The sequence below is a fragment of the Varanus komodoensis genome, unplaced genomic scaffold (genome assembly GCF_004798865.1).
Source record: "Varanus komodoensis strain SLA01 unplaced genomic scaffold, ASM479886v1 scaffold1, whole genome shotgun sequence".
Lineage (NCBI taxonomy): Eukaryota > Metazoa > Chordata > Lepidosauria > Squamata > Varanidae > Varanus > Varanus komodoensis.
Genome location: NW_025335268.1, coordinates 94681841 through 94687882, shown reverse-complemented (window position 1 = coordinate 94687882; position 6042 = coordinate 94681841).

Here is a 6042-nt window from a genome sequence, read left to right as displayed (position 1 = left end):
GCTTTTCCAGATGACCCAGAGTATCACTAGCTCGGTTGCAACACTATTTCCTTGCAAGTGATAGGGCTGAGTTAGAGTATAATCTTTTCATGGGGGAAAAACCATGCAAAAGAGCAAGGGTGGGGGGCCACATCCAGCCCTCCTGGGGTTCCAATCCAGTCCTGCAAGTTTCTTCAGATGGCTTCAGCCCCTTTGTCCTAACCACCAATTTTTTGCTAGCTTCCCTGCTTTTGTGCATTTCCCCCCATTCTAAAAGGTTGAATTACCTCTTCCAAGGCTTAGGTCCTGGCAGAACATTTAAGTCTCACTCTTAGTGGGAAAAAGATCTTGGTGGGAGAAAGAGTATGAGAAGAGGAACATAAATGCAGAGCTTTTCAAGAGGAGGCCAGACTGAGGAACTGGGACGCCCAACAGCTTTTCCTTTCATCTCCTACGCATAATCTTTGGGTGTGACTGCCAGTGCTAAGTTTCACAGCTGCGGTTCCATTCCTGTATTCTGGGCTTCATCAAAAGTAAGCACCTGATTCTTAGTTCATACCACTATTGGACTCCATCTTGGCTTCAGTGTGTTTCCATTGACTTTGAAGGCTACAGTCAGTCCTGCTTGATTCAGGAATGGAACAGATACCAACACAACACAACTGAGAAGCATGATGCTCCCTGAAACAAAGTTAACCTTGCTTGGAAGCATCCCCAGTCCCCATATTGAATGCCAATGACAATAAAGGGAACAAAGAAATCAAATGACTCCTGGAGAAAATAGAAGTTAATATTCCCTAACTGAATCTCACTGGCTGGGATCCCTGTGGTACACAGAGAGACTATTCCCTACCAAGCAGAGGATGAGATGAAATAGTATCGTTTAAAAACAGCTACTTAGCAATACAAAACCTAGAATACTTTCAGATTCGAAGCAATCTTTTCTTATCTGATGAGCTTTTTTTTCCTGGCTCTTTTGCCACTTATGATTACTGATCCAATGCAAACTGATGCCACGTGTTTATGTGCTGTCATGCTCAGAAGACTGTATGTTCTGGGATAATAATAGAGTTTTTATATTAGATTTTCTTGATAATGCGTACAATAGAATCCTAAGAAACAGACATATTATCAGGTGTCCCCTATCTTCTAGGTATACCTCTTAAGCAGCAAGAAAAGTATGGGTTGGTTGTGGAATTGCGTTGGCCGACAATGCATCTCCCAAAAGTTATGCCAGTATAGCAGGATCTTTTCCACCCATTGGATCTGGTTCGGGCAAATGCCTTGATTTTTCTTTGTGCTTCTCTTTTCCTTGGACACAGTGGTAAGGAATCTGTGGCCCTACAGATGTTGCTGTACTCCAACTTCCATCCAGCATAGCCAGTGGTCTTGAAAGGTGGGAGTTGGAGGGCAGCTTTTTCATCCCCACCGTAACATTACCCATGAGAAACCTCCTTCCAGTCTAGCTGCATGCACCTCTAGCCCTTCAAACTCTCTTGCAATTCCCCTGCTGCGTGCTATTGCCAGGAGTATATATTTTTAATTCCATGCAGAAAACCAGCTGGGTCAGCAGTTCCTCCATTGGCTTTTTCAATTGATGTAAAAGCCAGGCACTTGTTCCATGTGCAAATGAAGTCAGGATGCTGCTAGTGGCTATATCAGTATCAACCAGAGCTGCAAGCTTTAAACAATGGTCTTGATAGGTTAATCAAATAACACTTTAGTTCCAGTTGCAATTTGCAGTCTGTTTTATTAGTAGCACTAATACAGAAAATAGAGCCCCTGTACAGACCGCTGACATGTGCTCACTCCTCCTCCTCTGCAGAATGTATATACTTTCCCTTCTTGTTTATAGCAAGCAGTATATATCCTTCCAATATATAAAGCACACAGAGCTTTTTCATTCGATGCGACGGAAGCCAACCCTTCACAGCGGTTCCAATGATAGCGGTGCCTTTTACACCTTTAACAAACCACCGTGCACGATTCCTTCTCTAAATTTAACCTATTGCCAGTCAGACCCTTCCATGGCAAGACACAGTGTGCCTGGTGGCAACAACAGCAGTAGTCATGACCCAGAAGGATTTACCTGAGCCATTAGGCGGCTGGCATAATTACTAGCCATAAAGCACTGATGTTGGCAGATTCCTCCCTTCACTGAGAACCATGAGTAACTGGTAAGACACGCTTCCTTCCCCAGGGCAGCTTATGTCCTGCAGTGAAGCTTGTTTTTAGGTATCAGCAGACTTTTGTGGGGAAACGACAAGAGCCACGGACTAGTCTCTCTAGTTTCTCTCATATCCATTCAATATTCTAGGGTGAAAGACAATTTAAACCCAACTCAAGACAATGGAGTGGTCTAAGGGACAAAGACAACTCCCCAGCACATAAGCCCGTCATTTTTGCCAGTGTTGCTTTTTGTTGTGTCACTGCACATTAATTGTGAGCTCCCCTGTCAGTCATCAATGCACATGGTACATAGCATACGTTAGGGAGTGACACATTTTTAGTTATGCTAAATGTAGTCTTTGTCATTTAACTTCCAGTCTCTGCCTTGGCTCATGTAACATGTTACTTCCTGTACACTTCAGCCTGTGTGAAGCAGAAATGAAGTTGAGGCTCCAAGCCTGAGAGATCTAAAATAATTTTAAGGCATATCTGTCAATTCTAAATCAATACTACTGCTTCCTGTTCATCCTGTCTCTCACTGTTTCCCTGGAACGTAGTCCTGACATGCAAGACTTATCCTTACATGTCCTTTAATTCTTGCTTTCTGATTATAAGGCACCTTCTTTAGCTGGGACAGTTGCCAAACTTGCTCTCCTTCTAAGACATGGCTCCTTCCACAGGGTTCAAAGTACCCCAGCTTTGCATCAGTCTTCAGCTATCCTACCTCCCCCTGTCTCTCCAAATCACAGAATCTGACAACTACGAAGTCCAGACTTTATTCAGTCTTCTGGAAGTTTGGCCACTCACATGTAGCTGGAGCTGAGCCATAGTGAATCAGAGTCCCACCCCACATCTCTTGTTGAAGTCATTTTTTGCATTCATCTCCAAAATGCAGCTTGGCTTTCCTTTCCAGATTTCTGGCTTAGAAAAAGGACTTCAGATGTGAAGGTTTCTTAATGAAATGTAGGCTGCAGCTTGGACATCACTGCACAGAGTGGAATCAGTGAGCAACATTAAAACTTTCTCAGAGCAAGTGTGCACTGCAGATAATTGTGGGTTTTAAGCATCAAGGTACCATCTTGGGCCATGCACCCCCGGCATTTGCTCAGGTAAAAGCAGCAGCTCTGTTCATGCCATCAGACATCTGGATTGCCATTAGCTCTAAAGCATCCACTCTGCTGATGGAAAGATGAAAACCTCTTCTGGGAGAACAGACTTGTCTGGAATCCATACTGCTCCTGGTATGGGTCAGAAATATAAGCCTGTTTGAGAAAATGTCTCACATGCTTTTGCATTCTATGTTTGCCTGCCAGGGGCCTGGGTTGTTCTAACTGGGAAGGGCTGGACGGGGGAATAGGGGAGGACCTGAGGGGATAGCTTTGCCTTTTTAGACGGGCAGAAAAACAGGTTCCTGGTTTAAGGACTGGGTGTAGTGATTCTGCAGATGTATATTGGGTTGAATGAAGCATGCAGCTGAGATTACTTAAGTGTATAATTATGAATGAAAGTCTAGAGTATCTTGGAGCCACATAATAGCCCATAATCTTTAGTCCTAAGCATTTTATTTTCTTTCTTTGTAAAGTAGCACATAGATTGCTCTCACACAGAGAGCTACACAGTTCTTGCTACCTATGTATGAGCTCCACTAACATGAATGAGTTGCTTCTGTAGGATCTTCAAACAATATGAGTTTTCAGGCTAGATCTCAAAACAATATAAGATTCATAACCAGTCCAATTTTTGTGAGGGAAAGGAAAGGTTAGTTTGGCTGAGTAGAACATTCACATAAGGCTGGGGGAACTATATTGAGTCTATTATGCTATGCAATTGCAGCAGAATATAGAATTAGATATCAAGGTCAGACCAGCACTATGCGTGTCTCAATTTTTATGTTTTTTGGGGGTTAGGAAAAACCCCCAGTTTATAGTCCTTATTAGTTTGAAGATGAGGCTTTAAACTATATGGTGAAATTATGGAATCGATAGAAAGGTTGCAACGAGGCTTCGAAAGGTGCCCTTTAGTGCCCTGCACAGCACATGGTTGCACTCCCATGTCTACCAAACAAAATTATACAAGTTAAGGCATACATATTTACATAATTCACATAGATTGCAGAAATAAGTTTTTTTTTGGTGGCACAGAGTTTGAGGTTCCTTGGCAGTGGACTCCATGGTTCTGTGTTAGTGCAGAAATTAACATGAGATATTACATTAGTGTGTAGTATGCAGCTGAAACAGCAGGAAGCCCAAGGAAATAGTGAATGAGCAGGCAGTGGACTGAGAAACGCTAGGGAAAAATAGATCAAGAAAACAAATGCCTAAAGAAAGGCAAAGCAGAGGAAAAAGGGAACTGAGAAAAGGAACTAACAGTGGGAAAATTGTTGCGAGTGGGCGAACTCCTGTAGGACCTAAGAACAGGGAAATCTATGTAATGTTGGCAGGAGGAGTCTATGATTTGGGTGAAAGGGTGCCTGGGTAGGCAAAAAATCTAGATGGAGGTCATGGTAGCAAAAGGAAGACAAAAATCAAGATCATGAAGAAAGTTGAAGAGAGAGAGACTAAGGAGAAGGTATTGGTAGCCCTCATATGGGACCTAGGGACAGTGTGCTAAGAGCCAGAAGCTAATGGATGGGAAAAATGTTTTAGAAATGGGTATTGTGGACAAATGACCAATCTGAGCATTGCCTTACTATTTCCAGGAGCTGGGAAAGTTCCTGTAGCCTTAAAAAGGAAAATTCTAAACAGAGTTTGAAAAGCTAGAAAGCTTCTCAGGACATGAATGTTCAAACCTATAAAGTGGAAACAAGGCCCAGCAGGCAGGAGGGTTAATTTGAACTAACCAAACATTTGGCTGAATATTATACTTAACTAAGGTTGCTGCATTTAAGGTTGTTGGACTCAGAACTGGAGAGAGATGTAATTGCATGCATTTATTCCCAGAGCCATTGAAGCATCCACATTTATATTTGCTTATATCATGCTTATAACTTCCAGTCCTGTCCTGGGAACATCATTCCACAGTTTAGAAAGAAATATGGTTATTATAGAGTCCAACTGAGCACTTAAAGGCAACAAAATGCTACTATTTTTGAATGTTTACATCTCTCCACATAATTAGGAGGCAGTTCTGGAGGGAAAGCCTGGGGGATAGTGCACAGGAAAGCCCCATTGCAAGGACGCCATTCTGTACTGGACTTTTCTGCCACTGTATCCAGGGTGCCTTCCAGATTTATTTGTTTATTATATTCATATTCCATCTTTTCCCCTGCAAAGAACACAAGGCATCCTCTTTCTCTCTAGTTAGTCCTCACAACAGCCCTGCGAAGTAGGTTAGGCTGAGACTGAGTGATTGGAGTAAAATCACTTGGTGAGCTCCGTGGCAGAATGGGAATTAGACCTCCCAGACCTACACTCTTAGGGTACCCCAGTTGGCGCTCTCGTGTTGGATTACCTCTCCCGGGGACCAGCACACCGTTGTAGTGAATTAGACGGTCTCACAGCTCTTCCCGGGCACGGGGGCGGGCGGGGATGCGACCATGCTTTCCCTCGTTTCCCCGCTCCCGCATGCTGGCTCCGGGAGGACAAGCAGGAAATGAGCGGTAGCCGACTTGTGCTTTTCCTCGCTCAGTACAGCTCCGCCTCCCAGCGTCCCTCCTCCGAATCAGCGCCGGAGCACGGCGCTCCGGCGTGGGGACGCCCTGGGGGGATGCGGCTCCCACGAAGGCAGCCCGCCCCCTCCCCTTGCGGTGATGCCAGTCGCTGAGCGAGCCTGTGCGTAGAGGCTGTCGAGCGGGAACGAACCGAGTGCCCGCTGCGGGCGTCGAACTGGGAAATGGGTCGCCAGCACCGCGGACAACACTAGGTGGGGCGCCTGCCTCCAACTCCCGCTCCTCGG